The 17493-nt window shown below is 47.9% G+C and overlaps 1 protein-coding gene and 1 long non-coding RNA gene across 5 annotated transcripts in view; one reads left to right on the top strand and one right to left on the bottom strand.

Annotated features, from left to right (window-relative positions):
* Positions 1–17493, top strand: part of Insr (insulin receptor) — a 138074-nt gene that overhangs the window by 43817 nt on the left and 76764 nt on the right.
* Positions 7737–13876, bottom strand: LOC134481144 (uncharacterized). Its single transcript, XR_015634505.1, has 2 exons — positions 13794–13876; positions 7737–8448 (listed from the first exon to the last, which is right to left on the bottom strand). It is a non-coding gene; the product is annotated as an uncharacterized LOC134481144 (long non-coding RNA).

Below are 17493 nucleotides of genomic sequence, written 5' to 3'. Positions count from 1 at the left end.
CCTCTCCTGCTGTTCCCATCTCTCTTTTCAAATAGTCCTTCTACTTTTCTGCCTGGACTCGGTGAGATTCATTTTATTACTTCCGTGAGTGTGTTGTCAACCTACCAGTTTGGCCATCCATACCACTGAAAGAAACTGCCTCTTCCTGTTTCTCCTAGCAACTGTTCCTCCTAGCAACTCCAGCTTTCCATCAGAGAGAGGTGGGGCCTTGTGAGACCTTCCTCCTATTAATTGTTAACTGCTTAGCAATGGGTAAGACCTCGTGTCCCCTCTCTCCCAGCAACCTTTAACTGCTTAAAGGGGTGGGGACTCATGAGCTCCCTTCAACTGTTAGCTGTCTATCTTTAGGGAGAGGCAGAACTCCTAAGCCACTCCAGTAACCACTAACTGTCTATAATACATCTACAGGGAAGGGCGGGGTTCTCCCGAGTCCCCACCGTTAGCAATTGTGAGCTATCTTCAGAGAGAGGTTGGAACATCATGAGCCTCCCTTCCTGATAACCTTTAAAGGCCTATAATAGATTTTCAGGGAGGTACAAGGCCATACTAACCCCTGCTTCTTCATGATGGAATGCCATCAGGGTCAATCACGTGCAGGTCTTGTGCAGGTAATTGAAACGTGTTCAATAGGGCTACCACCTGTCATGCTTGGGAGACACATGACCCCTCGGGCGGTCACACCTGTACCACATCTAAACCTACCACAGGCCAAAGCTTGAACTTCTGATTGGCCACACAATATGGGGTGCGCTTACCATGTGATCCCCGAGTGGGCAACATGTATATAAACGGGTTCCTCCCTTTTATATCCTCAAGGTGCACCTCTGACTCCTGTTGTCACAGGAGTGGTCCCATCAGCTTTGTGAAGGGCACCCACCAGAGCTCCCGTCTTCTTTACTTCGAGTTCGCTGTGTGACTCCTCCCTGAGATGGAGGTGTGTTTCAGTTTTCATACCTGTTGCTGTGAGGAAAATACATCGACGGGGTAACTTAAGGGAGAAGAGTTCAAGGGTACTGTCTATCACACAGGGACATAAGCAGCTGATCACCTCACACTCATGACTGGGAGGCTGAGAGCGGTGGATGCATGCTGGTGCCCAGTTCCTTCTCTCTGTCCGATATTGTCTAGGACCCAGGGAACGGTTCCATCCACAAGTCACATGGGCCTTCCCACATCAGTCCCCTACAGGACTGTCCAGAGGCCCATCTCCCAGATGTTGATTTTAGATTCTATGAAATTGATAATTAAAAGCTGTCTATCATAAGGCAGGGGAATATGAAAGTGGACATGGACCAGTGGTTAGAGCACTAGCTGCTCTTGCAGAGGACCCAGGCTTGATTCTCAGCACCCACATGGTGGCTCACAGCCATCTGTAACTCCAGCCTCAGGGGATCTGACGGCCTCCTCTAGCCTCTGAGGGCACTAGGCACAGACATGCATGTATGCAAAATACTCAAATACATAAAAATAAGTAAGTAGTATAAAATAAGTAAAAAAGAAAGCAGATATCATGGTCTTGTAGAATGTAGTGTGTGTGTGTGTGTGTGTGTGTGTGTGCGTGCATGTGCACCAGCATGAATGAATATACTAAGGTGTACATGTGGAGATTAGAAGACAACCTTTGGGGATTGTTTCTGTGTGCAGTCCCTTTCCATGTTTCTTGCTGTTTTGTACACCAGACTAATTTGTGTGTGGGGTTCAGGTGATTCTCCTATTTCTGCCCCTCATGTTGCCATAGTAATACTGGGGTTTCAGACATGTGGCCCTATATCTGACTTTTATACAGGCTCTGGCAATTTGAACTCAGGCAAACAGACCTGTGTGACAAGTGTCTCTACCTGATGGACCTCTCTTCCTGTCTGATTGACATTTTGACACATTGCTCTCACTAAGTTGCCCAGGCAAGCCCTGAGCTTGGGCTTTTGATCCTTTGATCTTAACCTCCCCAATAGCTGGGATTACCAGTCTGGATCACCAGACCTGGCTCTGTCTGTCTGTCTGTCTGTCTGTCTGTCTGTCTGTCATCTATCCTGGTGGGTGTGAAAAAGACAGATAAACCACAGTTTACCATCTTAACTTTTTTTTTTCAGAGTGTAGTTAAGCAACATGAAACACATCCACATAGTTGTGCAATTATTGACACCCTTTTCCAGAACTTTCTCATTTCCCAAATTCACCATCTCCATTTCTCAACACGTCTCCTGAGCTCTCTCTCAGCCCCTGGTGTCTTTCTTTATGGGTCTGACATTTTAGGGACCTCCTAAGAGTAAAATCTTTTTGTGATGGGCTTAGTTTACTGAGCACCGTTCCCTCAAGGTCTACCCACATAGTAGCATGAACTAGAATTCTGTTCCTTTTCAAAGCTGAATAATGTTCCAGTGTACGGCTAGTCATTCTACTTTGGTTGGTAAACATTTGCCTCTTCCCGTGTTTAAAGGCTTCTGTGTCCACACATATACAAATGTCTGTCTTGGCTATCTAGGCTGTTAGAGTTCATTTCACTTTTCAACTTGACGAAACCTAGTTCAGGCTAATTAAACCTAGAACAGGGTCAATTGCTCCCTGTGGGTGGTACCATTTCCTGGGCTGGGATCCTAAACTTTATAAAACAAGAAAGTCAGCAGAGCACCAGTATCCGTCCTTCTGCTGCTTCCTGACTGTGATGTAACAGTACTCCCTCAACCTCCTGCCACCATGACTTCTCACCCTGGTGGGCTGTACCTCAAACTGTTGACCAAACCAAACGATTTCTCTCTTAAATTGCTTTTGCCGTTTTATGTTATCACAGCAACAGGAATGGTAACAAAGTCAGGGGGTCCTGGAGATGTTTGGATACAGTGTATCCTCTGTAAATCTGAGGGAGAGACCAGAGAGCGAGAAGGATGTGGGGCTGCCTTCTCCCATTCTTCTCCTGTGTGGTTTTTCCTGTAGGGATGAGCGGAGCCTCTCCGCTGGGATCATTTTCTCCTCTCACTTTCTGTTGCCTCCACTCAAAGTCCATCCCATGTCTGGGCTGGGAGTGGACGGTTCCCGTGTGGATGTGGAATGTGGTGTTTTGGCAGGAAATTGCTGCTTTATTCTTTGCTACTGTTCGTTTGTTTGGTAGCATTGAGAGATGGGAACACGTCCTTCATTTGGGAGGGAGACTGAGATGGACTTAATTCGCTCCAGCCTCAGTATACTCACGTGCTTTCAGGGCTTGCTTGGTGGGGTCAAGTTTGCGCCAACATTCCCTTTCCAAATGTCTTATATAAAAATCAAATCCACGAACAAAGAAGACCTTCTCTTCTCTTTCATGTTTTCTTTCCTGTTTTTTTTTTCTTCACACGACTGACTATTTTTTTCTATTTTAAATGTTCAGTTAAAGTATTACAGGTTTCTTTTAGGGTGTGTGTTCTCTGTGTGTTTTGTGTTCATCTGTGTCACATGTTCTGGCAGATAGGCACAAATCTGTGTGCATGTGGCTTGTGGACGGCAGGGTGTTCTCTTCAACCTCTCTCCACCCTTTTAAAATTACATTTATTCATCTATTAATTAAGTTTTTTTCCCTCTCGTGCGTTCTTTCACGTGCAGTGATCAGATGACTTGGGGATCAACTCAGGTGGAGAGGTTTGGCCACAAGCCCCTGTACTCTCTGAGCCGCCTCTCTGGCCCCCTGCCTTATGTTTTGAGACAGGGTCTCTCACTGAACTTGGAGCTTACCAAAAGACTGGATTGGTTGGCCAGTGAGCTCCAGGAATCTGCTTCTTGTGACCTCTTCCTTAGCGCTGATAAAGGGTCATGCTGGGCTATCTGCATGGGTCTTGGATGGAGATCAGCTGCGGCCACATGCTGGCATGGCAGCCAAGTCCCTGGCCTCTTTCTGGTTTCTTTTGTACTTAGAAGGAGTTTTTGCTCTTTTGTTTTGGGTGTGCCTGCTGTGGTGCCAGGGTTCAAACCCGTGGTAGCCTTGAGCATGCCGGACAGACCCTCTCCCTCCCAGTTACACCTCTAGCTTCTACTAGTGTTTTTTTGTTTTGTTTTGGGACAAGGCTTTGATATGTAGTCCAGTTTGGCCTTGAACTCACAGTCTTTCCAAGTGTAGGGATTGCCGGTGCAAACCACCAAGTGCCACTTCTAAACTATTTCCTTAAAAGATTTATCTTTATTTTTAATTGTGCATATTGTGTAGGCACGCATGTGCGAACACACACACACACACACACACACGCACGCACACGCACACGCACACGCACACACACATCGGAAGGGAGCAATGGATCTCCTGGATCTGGAGCTTTAGGTGATTGGGAGCTGTCTGACATTGGTGCTGAGCTGGACCTCAGTCCTCTGGAAGAGTAGTAAGTGCTCTTAACCATGAAGCCATCACGCCAGCCACTCCTAGCTATTTGAAAACACAGAATTAATTATTGATCATAACCAAAAGCATTCTGATGAGAAGACAGAGACTTGATGAACAGGACTAAATACATTTACCCAGGTTATTTTAGATTGTGTTGGCTTGCTATTTATTGAGATAGGGTCCCATGTAGCCCAGGATGGCCCTGAACTTGATATATTTGTCAGAGCATATTGCTTTGTACTTCTGTTCCTTCTCCATGTTGGGACTGCGCCATCATGCTGGGTTTATGTAGCATTGGGGGTGGAACCCAGGCTCCCATAGGCTAGGCAAGTACCCTAGCAACTGAGCCCCAGCCCCCTGCTGACTGTGGGTGTGGCTCAGGGTGGAGCTCCTGCCTAAGATTTCCCTGGGAGGGATGAGGGGTGCTGTAGAGTGTTTGACTGGTCAGTGTGAGGCCATGCGCTCCATCACCTGCAGCACCAAAAGGGTAAACGCTCTGACGGTCGGTCAGTCGGTCGTATTTGAGATTTTGTTGTAAGCACTGAGCACTCAAACGTCAGGAATTTGGAAGAGTGGCTGGGTGAGTGATGGTGAAATACATAGCTTTTGATTTTTTTTCCTTCAGAAGCAGCTTCCTGTAGGTTCCCCCCCCCGCCCCCTTTTTATGGGGCTTCTGCAGTGTTCCACAGAGATCTCCTCCGTTCTCGGTTTCCTTGGTGGCTTGAGCCTTACCAAATTAATGAGTTATTCTGAGTTCTGGAATCCAGCATCTGGTGCAGCTCGTGGCTCTTGGCTCCAACCTACGAGGCCCTGCCAGCCAAAGGAGGTGGCTTCCCCGTGCCTGGGGGCCAGCCTGGGAGGCTGCAGGCTTTTAAAGGCCACAGCTTGTGCTGGAGACATGTGTTCCTCTGGCACTGGCTTTGTTGAAAACACATTCCCTAGATAGTTTCTCTTCTACACAGACTTCGGAGATGCTTGGGTGTGCTGGAGGCGCGCTCCCCATCCCCGCTCCTGTAGAGCTCGGAGGGTTTCTCTTCTCTAGGTGTATGGAGAGTGGCGCATGCGCAAGTGGGACTGATCTCAGCCAGTAAGTCAAGGCTGGTAGGATTCCCCCATTTATGGACCAGAAATTGAGGCTGGCAGAAAGGTCAAGGGGAAGCTGCGGCTGCTGCTGCAATGGGCTTACAGCCTGACATGGGTTTAGGGTCAGTCACATCCTCTCTCCTAATTCCTGTGTCCAGCTGGTCACGGGAGCCCTCTTAATATTTCTGTCTCTTATTTTTTGTGCTGCGAGTAGACCCTAGGGGCCGTGTGCATTCTGGGCGAATATCTCAGGTTCTTACTTTAACTTATTACTTCATACTAAGGATCTCACGTAGCCCAGGCTGGCCTCACCTTAAACTCACGATGTAACTGAAATTCCTTCAAATTCATTTATTTTTAAATTTAATTTTTTTTCACTTAAAAAGAGAGCACCGAAAGCAGTTGCTCTCTATGAAGGGAACGCGGGGACGTCTCACCTCCTCACTGCTGCCTTGCTCACTGATTAATGATAACCCCGTGCTTGATTTCCTTCGACTTTCCAGCTCCCTCACCAGGCTCCTGCAGGCCAGGCGGACTTGCCTGCCTCTTGCCAACAGTTATGTCCATGATTGTATTCCAAAAGGAAGTTCCCAGGCAGTGTGAGGTGACCGAGCCAGAATGTGGTCAGAGCTGGGTCCCATCTGATTTGGATTGCCTCAATTGTCCCCCACTGCAGAGGATAATTATCTAATTACTCTTGGCTTTCCTGTTTGGGGCCATGCTTAGCAAATGGGGTGTGAACGTGAACTCTTGACTGTCTCCCGGGGCCAACAGATGCAAATGACATTATGCGGTTTTAAAGACAGGCCATTTATGAAGTCGTCATCGCTGTGACAGCAGCCTTCTCCCCTCCTCTCGCTCTCCCAACCCTTGAAGTATTGGCTCATGTTTACCTGTTGAGGCTTAATTGATCCCACCTTAGGCTTTTAAACATGATTTGTGTGCGTTGCATAGCACACGGCACACATGCACGCACACACGTGCACACAGGTGGGTGTACTCTCCCGTGCATAGGAGTGTGGTGGCCAGAGGTTGATGTAAGAGTATCCACACTTGGTTTCCCACCTTATTTTATTACTTTATTTTATTTAGTGCATAAGTGTGTGTATGCGTGAGTGTGGGCACGTGCGTGTCGCGTCGCACTTGTAGAGGTCAGAGGACTCCACCTTGTTCTGAAGCAGGGTTTCTTATTTCTGACACTGTGTAGCGTACTGCATGCTAGTGGTCTCTAGAGCGTCAAGCCCACTCTTCTGTCTCTGCTTGTCTTGCGGTCGGAGTGCTGGGCTTACAGATGCTTGCGACCACATCTGGGTCTTCATGTGGGCTTCAGGGGTGAAACTCAGGCTATCAGGTGAGTGCTCTGCCCACCAAACCATCTCTCCATCCCCACATTACCTTCCCTGCAGAGATGTGGTGTTCTCTAGGGATGGGACCTCTCTGGGCCCTACCCCTGCAGCTCCCAGTGACCGGAACAACCACTTACAGGAGCAGTACCCATGGGACTGCCCTTGGACTTGGGATTCGGGCCTCAGAAAGGGCTAAAGTTTGTGACACTCGGAGTATTCGACAATTTCTACTTAGGCTACTATCACCGGTACCTTAGGGGGATTTACACCTCAAGTGTGAACATAATAGCTACATTGAAAATTATTGTTCTCTATGCACTTCGATCGTAATTGTCCATTATTAGTCTCTTTTATCCCCTCCCCCACCCACTGAGCCCCGTCTTCCCAACAAATACCTCTCCTGCCTTATTATTTTGTGTGCGATTCGTTTCATATCCTTGGGCTGCTTGCATGAGCATGTGTGTGTGGGGTATTGGCTACACCACTAAGGACTGTAACTCTCCTTCCTGCTGAATTACATGTTTTTTTAATGTACTACATTTGTTTACTTTTACACTTGTTACTTTTATTTTTGAATTTATTTTTTTCTTTAGAAATTTCCTTATTACATTTTATCTAGTGTGTACGTGAGTGTGTGTGAGTGTGTGTGTGTGTGTACGTGAGTGTGTGAGTGTGTGTGTGTGTGTGTGTGTGTGTGTGTGTGTGTAGCAGACCATGGTTAAGGGCTTGTAGGGACTGGTTCTTTCCTTTCACCATGTGGGTCCAGGGAATTGAATTCCGATTGTCGGACTTGGCAAAGACCATCTTTACCCACTGAGCTATTTTGCTGGCCACTTAGTTACAGTTTCCGTTGCTGTAGCAAAACACCCATGTTGTGGGACAAAACTTTTCCTGGGAAGAGGCAACACACACACATCTACTCCCCTAAGATAGCAAACTCGTGACAGACTGAAGTACAGTTGCTATCAAGGTTAAGCGTAGTGAGTTTAATTTGTGTCACTTACAGGAGCAGGTGAGGAGATCACTTACAGGAGGAGAAATGGCTCAAAGACAGCTGCATCGCCAAGGCCCACTACAGCATGGGTGACAGCTCACAAAGCTGGGAACCTGGAACCCACCACACAGTCCGCAGGCAGCCCAACAGGGTGGAGAATGTCCTGTCCAGATGTCTCAGTTGATGAAAGCGTCTTCTGGGCAGCGGATCTGGTCTCAGTTTTTTCTTTGCAGCTTGGTTTGTCTCAGAGTCATCTATGCAGTTTGGCATTGCTCTGCTGAGAAGGCCTCTCAGTGAGCTTCCATTGCTCACTCTGGCAGGGGGCGGGTAGTGAATCTCTTCAGAGCGTGGTGAATCTCCTCAGTCCTGGAGACATCCTGAAGCCATTTTCAGTCGTTTGCCTTCCTGCGTCCTGTAGAATGGGATGTTTCGTTGCACAGCTCTTGGCAGAAACAAGGGAAGGAAGCAGGGTTCAGCTTGCCACTCAACATGGCAGAGAAGGCTTGACAGAGACTCTGGCTTGGCAAGAGCCTGTGCTGGAGGTCCTTCCTGTCAGTGGGTCATCTTCTCCAGCCATCTTCTTCCCTTCGCCATGAATGCATTCTTAGGGGTCTACAACTCAGCCAGACAGCACCACCGTCTTGGCTATAGGGGTTCAAACGCATGAGCCTGGGGACATTTCCCTTTAAAACATCACAGGAGGAAAATGAACAGGGGCTAGAAAAGTGGAATGGCTCGGTGGATAAAGGCTCTTGTGGCCAAGCCTGGTACTGTGGGTTCCATCCCTGGGACCCATATGGTGGAAGCAGAGAGGGGGTCACAGAGGGAAGTCAGGGTAGGACCTTGACTGAGAACTGAAGCAGAGACTATGCTTACTAGGCCTTGGCTAGCTTTTTTAACCCAGGGCCTCCTGCCTAGGGAATGGTGCCACTCACAGTGGGCTAAGTCTTCTTACATTAAGACAATTCCTCACATTCACTGCCAGTCTTACATCTTTTTGAGACAGGGTCTCATGTAGCCCAGCTGGCCTCAACCCCCTAGACAGTCATAGATGACCGTGAGCTGATGATCTTTTTGTTTATATCTCCTGAGTGCTGTGGTGACAGGAATCTTCCACCATGCTTGGGATGGAACCAGAGTTCCATGTATGCTAAGCAAGTATTCTACCGTCTGAGCCCTAGACCTCGCCTAGCTTTAACTGGCAGTTTTAGAAGCCATTTATGAGTGAGCTGATTCATAGAATGTCTGGCCAGGCTGAAAATAGCCAAAAGCCTGTGTTTAGGAAATCCAAGTGCCCCATTTCTATTTATTAGCCATCATTATTATAATCACCATCATGACGGTGGTTGTTATTTTGAAGATCTGGGGATGGAACCCAGGACTTCTTGCACACCGGGGAGGCTTTGGCTGTAGTAGGCTTAATTCTCCTCTCTTAACTCCAGGATGATATTGCCTTGGTAACAATGTTTCAAATCCTTACAGTTTCTTCTGCAGCCACCCCCACAGCTCTCCTGTATTCTGCTAAAAAACACCCGTGATTCCTAGCTTCCATTTTTTTAAAAGTTTTATTACATTTTATTTACTGTGTGTGTGTGTATGCACACATGGGTGTTTGTGTGCGCATGGCTGTTGTGCATGTGTGACGGTCTCAGAACAACTTTTGGGAGTTGGTTCATTTCTCTTACCGTGTGGGACCTAGAGGTTAAACTGGGGTCATCAGAGTTGATGGCAAGTGCCGCTTGCTCCTCCGTATGCTTTCCACCGTATTTTTGAGCGTGTTTGTCACTGATGAGTGGCTTGTCACCGATTAGTGACAGCTTACTGATTGGTTAAGTTGGCTGGCGGAGATCTGCCTGCCACATTCCCAGCCCCCTCTCCCTCCTATTGGAGCCGCTACAGACTGGTGTCTTTCTGTGGACGCTGAGGACAGGAACTCAAGTCCTCACGCTCTTGCGGTGAGCATTTGCCACCTGAGTTGTCTCCCTAGCCTTGGGACTTTTTGTTTTTGTTTTTGTTTTTGTTTTTTTTTTTTTAGTATGATATATCAAAGCAGCATTAATTGCCTATCGAGGAGGTTTTGAAGGTTACATTCATTTATATGGGGGGGTACGCATGAGTGTGGAGGTCAGAGAACAACTTGTGTGGGAGTTAGTTCTCTCCTTCCACCGTGTGGAAGGACTCAGGTTGTCAGGCTTGGCTGAGAGCGCCTTTGCCTACTGAGCCATTCTGCTGACCCCAGCCAAGCGTGTTCATGTTCGACTGACCTGGAGCTGGTCACCAGTCCTTCTCTGTGAAGAGATTGGTGCGACCTAACAGACGTGTTTAGCTGGAAGACACGGACCCACCTAGGAGAGTGACTTGCCTGGGGTTCGGTGCCATAGTTCCTCTGAGTTCTTTGTTTCTTAATTCCTTTATGACTATGAGTGTTTTGCCTGCATATATGTTTATATACCATGTGTAGCCTTGTGTCTGTGCAGGGTAGGAAAAGGTATCCTATCTCCTGGAACTGGAGTTAGAGATGGTGCTGGGAACGGAACCCAGGTCCTCTGGAGGAGCAGCCATAGCTCCTAATCACTGGGCCATCTCCCCCATCCTCTTGTTATTTTTTGAATATAATATTTTAATTAACTCTGTGATAATTTTGTACGTTATATTTTGGTCACATTTATACCTAGAACTCCCTCAACTGCTCCCAGTTCCACCCCACCTCCCCGCCCCTCTCGACTTCTTGTCTTTTTCTTTAATAAACCTCTGAGTTTAATTTGGGCTGCTTACAGGCTCCCGGGTGTGGGCTGTCCCCGGAGTGTGGTGAGCAATCAATGGCCAAACTTTTAAAGAAAAGCGAGTCTCTGTTTCCCGGAGGCCATCAACCAACTGTCACTAGTTCTTCAGGTAGTTTGGGGCTTGTGTTGGGATGCCGGCTGGCTTGATTTTGTGCAGGCTGTGTGCTGGCAGTCATGACTGTTGTTCACCAGTGAGGTGGGCCTCTTTTTTTTTTTTTTTTTTTTTTTTGGTTCTTTTTTTCGGAGCTGGGGATCGAACCCAGGGCCTTGCGCTTCCTAGGTAAGCGCTCTACCACTGAGCTAAATCCCCAGCCCCGAGGTGGGCCTCTTATGTCCAGAAGACACTGGTTTGCTCTGCCTCTCTCCAATCTCTGGCTCCTACAGTCCTGCCCCGGCTCTTCAGCCTCAGCTGGTGGCTCTCAGGCCTTGGGGAGGGGATGTGACCTGGGTGCCCCGTTTAAGGCCGGGCACTCCATTGGTAGTTCTTGGATCTACGTTTCTAAACACTGGGTGGAGCGGATCAGACCTGATGCTCTAGCATCATCAAGGCTGAAGTTGAAGGACTGTAAGTTCAAGGCCAGCCCGGGTTACAAATGAAAAATGCTGTGTCGTACAAACGAGCAGCCAATATGCAAGACAGTACGTAGTGCTGAGTTTACCAATCAGACCGCATGTGAGCACAGTTCAACCGCAGTCATGACATTCACATGTCTCCATGACAGTCCCAACCACCCATTTCCAGAACTTTCTCCTGTACCCAAACTGAATTTCCATTGTCATTAAACATTAGCTCTCCTTCCTGCAGTGGTGCTGGGCACCTGCCTTTCTGTCTTGGATTTGGTGACTCTAGGAACCAGCAGTATGTCCCTGTAGGATCACCTCCTATGTACAAAGCGTGATGTCTTCTGGTTCTGTCCACATTGAAGCAGATAGGAGGACTTTTCTGTGTCTCTTTCTTCTTCTTTCCAACCTCACTCTGACCTAACTCTCTCCTTTCTCTTTTCTCCCCGTCCTACCCCTGTCTTCCTTTATTCTTTTTCCTTTGTATCACTGCCTAAGAATGCAGCTGACCTTTTTTCTTTAAGACTCATCTTTACTTGTGTGTGTATGTCTGATTGGCATGCGTATGCATGTATGTGCATGTATATGCATGTGGATGCTTCAGAGGCCAGAGAGGGTGTTGTGTTTACTTACGGGTAGTTGGGAGCAATCTGACATGGGTCCTGGTCATCAAACTGGGTCTCTGAAAGAACACCCTTAACCACTTGGCTGTCTCTCCACCTTCTTTGAGTTGGTTTGGAGTCCCAGGCATGAAAGGTGTTTGCCACCATGCTTGGTGTATGCATGCGGTGCTGAGGGTGAGATCTTAGGCTCTGTGCAAGCTTTGTTGTGGCTTAAATGAGGAATGTCCCCAATAGGCTCCTGTGTCAGAATGCTCAGTTTCTAGATGGTGGCATTGTTTGAGGAGGTGTAGCCTTGCCATAAGAAGAATGTCACTGGGGCAGGCCCCTCCTGCCTCTCCACTACTTGCTTCCTGGGTGGGTAGAAATGTGGCTCACGAGCTTCCTGCTCCTGTCACCATGTCTTCCCTGCCTGTGCCATGTCTTCCCCTCTATGGGCTCTAGCTTTCTAGAACCATAAACCAAAACAAACCTTTCTTCCCTATGTTGCTTTTCTCAGAGGATTTGTATCACAGTAACAGAAAAGTTACTGAAACAAGGCAGACCCTCTCCAGTGGTCTCCGCCACAGCGTCAGCTCTGTCATTTCTTCTCACTTTCACATTGCTCTTTGGGTTCTTACTGAGGTGATTCTGTACGTGTCTGGGGAGATGTTGTCATAGCCAGGAGGTTCTACTAGCATAGGGTAGGTAGGTGAGGACCGGGTAGCTAGGCGAGACATCGTGCAAAGGCTGGTCCCCACCACAGAGAACAGGTCAGCTCAAAACGTCTGTCACACCTCAGTTGACAAACCCACCTCTTAGACAGCAGATCTGCTGGGAGTATCTGGCTTGAGTCTGTGACATGGGACTTCCCAGCAATGGTGTTAGCAAGGCTAAACTGAAGGGGGAAAGGGCTGGATTTTCTTCCTGTTTGCCTCTGAGGTTCTCTTAGAAAGGAGTGTCTGTTGCTTCTTTGTGAGAACACACCATTTGTGAATGGTCTCAGAACAGTCTTGTGCCTTCCGTGAGGCTGGTTCCTGGCTCCGTGGGACAGAAAGCACCTGCTTGCTCCTCCCTGACCCTGTGCAAATGTAGCTGCCCATGTTTTGGTTCACAAGGGGTCAACAGATCAGGCCCTTGGCTTTTGTTGCCAGTTGATTTAATTTGTTACTCATAATAAAACTGGAACTCACCTGGCTCAGAGCCCTGGGCCGTTAAAAACGCTTGTTAGAATACACTGTGTAGGCTGGTTCATTGGAGAAGCCGAGAATGGCGGCAAACTCGCCCCAAGCAGAAGGGCTGACAGAGGGAAGAGGGTCAGTCTCCCAAACAAAATTTACCGTATTGCTTGATAGGTCAACAGATTTATCACAGGGGACACCCCTACCCTAATTGTTCAGTAATTTTTCTTTCCTGTGAGACAGGTCTCATGTAGCTCAGGCTGATCTCTAATTCACTCTGTAGCTGAGGATATCCTTAAGTCTTCTGATCCTCCTGCCTCTACCTTCCCAGTGCCAGGATGACAGACAGGCATCTGGCAACAGGCCCAGTTGTAGGCGGTTGGTGGGATGGAACCCAGGATTTTGAGCATGCTATATGAGCTCTCTATCTACTGAGCTGTTGGGGTAAAAATTAAAGAGGATCGTTTGCTATCAGTTCCTGAGAGCTGGATCCGCTCCCTCTGGCTGCTCCTCTGCCACGAGGTCCAGCACACACACACACACACACACACACACACACACACACACACCAGCTCCCTCTGGCTGCTCCCCTGCCACGAGGTCCAGCACACACACACACACACACACACACACACACACACACACACACCAGCTCCCTCTGGCTGCTCCCCTGCCACGAGGTCCAGCACACACACACACACACACACACACACACACACACACACACACACCCCTACCTCATTCTGCGGACCCTGCACATTCTCACTCCTCGAAAGCAACAGGACCAGATCCTCACGCTCCAACTGCCTTTCAGCCATTTCTTTCACACACTGTCCTCTTTAGCCCAGTAAAATCAAAGCTCTAGACCGCCCACATGCACAAGATAAAAATTGAGTTAGATCACCTGGATCGGAATCCTCCACCTCTGTCTCCATCTTCCTTCCCTCGGTCCTCCTCCTCTTCCTCTCTCCTTCCTAGACTTTTCCCCACCTACCCTTCCTTCTCAACCAATGATAGGCGTCGCCTTATCCTGGACACGCCTTGCTGCATAATGATTCACCATTTTTGAAAAGGCTCAGAGAAGTTAAGATACTCGGCTAACATATCCCAGCATCCATTAGGAAATGGCAGATTCATCCTCAGGTCTTTATGTCGTTCTGGATCTCGCTTCCTGCTCTTCCTTCTCCTCTTCCTCCTCATCCTTTTCCTCTCCCTCTTTTTCTTCCTTCTCCTCTTCTTCCTCCTCTTCTTCTTCCTTTTCTTCCTCCTCTCCCCTTCCTCTCCCTCCTCCTCCTATTCTTCTTCACGATTCTATATCTATATCTATATCTATATCTATATCTATATCTATATCTATATCTATATCTATATCTATATCTATATCTATATATCATCTATGGTTTTCGTTTCTAATCATAGACGTAAATACTGTACCAATGTGCTCTGCCTGACGTGACTCTGCCCTGCCTCTCTAACGTTCCACCAATCCGCGTTTTTTAAGTCAAGTCACCGAAGCGAGCTCACCCATTCTCTGGCATCAGAGGGTTAGAAGACTCTCACATGTGCCCAACAAAAGTAGGTGGAGACTTCTGCCCCACATTCTCAGGGAGCCAGCTTCAGTGGGCAGGGCCTTTCTTGGCTCCTCCCATCCATTCCCATGGAACCTCTGCTGTTGGTTTTTCACACCCTTGAGAATTGTTTTCTGAAGCTGGTCAAGCTCATGATGCTGTGTGTATGCACAAGTGTATATGTGCGTATTACCCCACTTTTTAAAGCAAAGTTTCTGATTGGGTATCCACGTTTAATTTTCAAGGACCCCCCACCCCCCTCCGCCCGCTTTCATTTCATTGTTAAAGGTACGTTCAAATTTGTCTTTGTATCTTGTGGGACTCAGTGAATAATGGTCGGCAAAAGCCAATGACTACCAAGGAAACAGCTAGGAAGAGGATTGGGGGACAGATTTTGAGTGTGAGAACCCAGGTGGACCTTTGATCATGGGACTTCAAAGGGAGAGTTGAAGTAAAAGTGGAATCGGGAGTCTAGAAGGGAAGGTAGGGTTGGCCACGGAAGGGGTCATGTGTCATGGAGCGGGCTTGTGATCGTATCTGCCTTTAACAGGTTTCAAGGACTAACATCTGAGAGTGCCGAAGTGGAAGAGGCTTTCCGGGAGCTGCGGCATAGGAAGGGGTGCGGGCGCTTCATTGTAGATCCTTTTCCACACTCAAGGCCAGGTTTCCTGCCATTCTCCTTTCTCTGGGCAGGGTAGGAAGACATAGCTGGGTGGACGTGTGTTTTACTTGAGATTACAACTTCGTTTGTCTTCTGAGAATTTGATTTCCAACTTCCTTACAACCTCAGCAACTGCCCCTCCTCCCAACTTCTGTATGTATGAGCTGACTGAGCCGCTTCCTGCCCCCTTTTAAGAAAACTCATTTTAGTCGTGAGCCCAAATTTCACTCTAGGCTCATGTTCCCAATTCCCCTGGTATCCCACAATCATAGGCCTCAGGGAGGAATGTGCTCTGTAGCCCTCAAATTATGGTTTTTTAAATCTTGATTTCTGAGAGGAAAATTGGGCATTCTGTGTTTCCCCCTTTCAATCCTGAGTGTTCTGCTACTGTGTGGGAGGCCTTACAGACATTTTCCGGCAGTGACAAAGGTACCTATATGAAGTGCAGTCATTTTACAACCTGGCATTGGGGCTTAAAAAAACCCCAAACTTGTTTTATTTAGATTACCTAACAAGTCTTTTGGGATGGATCTGGATCCTTCCAGGGGGGAAATATGGGTGGGGTGAAAGGGAAGATGGAGAAATTAGATTATGAATTCAGAAGTTCATGGGCAGATGGAGGGGTCTGTCAGTGGCCTTTCTGGAGGATAGGGCAGGGACAACAGGTTTCACTGCCTTTTCCTCTTTCTTTTCTTCGTGTGTAGACCTGTATGTGCTTACATTTCCATGTCTACACGCATGCACATGTGGAGGCAGGAGGGCAGATCTCAGGTGTCTTTTTGATGACTCCCCACTCTATCATTATTGTTTGAGACCCGCAGTCCCGAGATTCAGCTAGGCTAGTTGACTAGTACATTGCAAGGACTCTCCTGTCCCTATCCACTCAGAACTGTGGTCACAGACACTCGTTGCTGCATCTGGCTTTTAATGTGGATGTGGGAGATCCAGAGTCACTCCCCTCATACCTGTGTGGCAGCCACTTTGATGCCTAAGCCTACCCAACATTCACCTCTGGGCACTACACCCATACATGTGCACCCCCTGTAATACATAGATGATGGAACAGTAAGGAGACAAAATAAAGGTTGCAGTTCTCCGAGGAACCTATTTTCTGTCCATGTCGATTCCACATACAACAACACACATGTGCGCACACATGTACGCACATACATAGCATACACATAACACATGTGCACATATACACACATGACCCACATTGCACACATAATACATAGCACAAACACATGGCGCACACACTTAGGCTTCCTACTGTTGGGAATGAAATCAATCAGGAAATAAACCGAAACTCACGCCACTTTTGTCACGATGAGGTCTAGTGGCCAATTTCACCCTGTTGGTGGCAGTTCAGGATACTGTTTAGCAGCTAGGAAAGTGTCTTTGTATCCTGCTTCCTGTCCCTAACCCCAGTTAGCTTGTGCCTGCAGAGAGGCTTCTGCAAAAAAGACATCTGTGGACTTGCAAGAACCCAGATGGCCAAGGAGTGACGCTAGAAAAGTCAGCGATCACATGAGCTGGCTTTTCCTGGTCCAGATCGCTCCTTCCCCAGCCCTCTTCACTAGTGAGACGTTTCCACGCCAGACTTCTTCCTTTCTCCATTTCCACTTGCCCTTCTCTCTGTAAGCTGTGGTGCTTGTTCTCTCTCAATTAGAAAGTTGTCGTGTCTAATTTCTTCTGCCCTCCAATGACACAGAAAACATATAAGTATGGCTCGGCATAGTAGAGAAAGATCATCCAGGCATTCTAGGCGTAAGGGATGAATAGGGACTAAGCAAAACTTGTTGGAGATTCAAAAGAAGAAGAGGAAGGCTGGGAGAGCCTGAGTTAAGTCCCCAGAACCCATATATAGGAAAGGTAAGAAGCTAGTTGGAGTGGTGCAGGCCTGTCCCCTCAGGGACACCGAGGTCTGAGGCAGAGACAGGGGCATTTCTGGAAGCTTGTAGTCAGCAGGCCTGGCCTTATTGGTGAAGCTCAAGGTCAACGAGAGAAGGCACCAAAACAAACGAACCAACAATTGAAGATTTCCTTTGACTTCCTCCCAACAAGTGCACCATGCATCTATGCCTACTCGTGCGTCCCTCTTACATGAATATACACACATTCAGGGGCATGTGTAGGCACACAAGAGAAAATGAGAATGCCGAGGCGGACTCCAATAACACCTGCATTGTGTAGATTAAACTCAGCTAGGGCTCTGGGGGAATGTCTCAGTGGATAAGAGTGCTTGCTGCACAAGCATAAGGACCCGAGTTCAAATCCCCAGCACTTATGTAAAAAGCCAGGTATAGCTGCATGTTCCAGTAATGCCAGCATTGTAGGCAGAGCCAGACAAATCCTGAGAGCCCCCAGCCATCCAT

The sequence above is a fragment of the Rattus norvegicus genome, chromosome 12 (genome assembly GCF_021556685.1).
Source record: "Rattus norvegicus strain SHRSP/BbbUtx chromosome 12, alternate assembly SHRSP_T2T, whole genome shotgun sequence".
In the NCBI taxonomy this organism is placed as follows: domain Eukaryota; kingdom Metazoa; phylum Chordata; class Mammalia; order Rodentia; family Muridae; genus Rattus; species Rattus norvegicus.
This window is presented reverse-complemented; position numbering and strand designations above follow the sequence as displayed.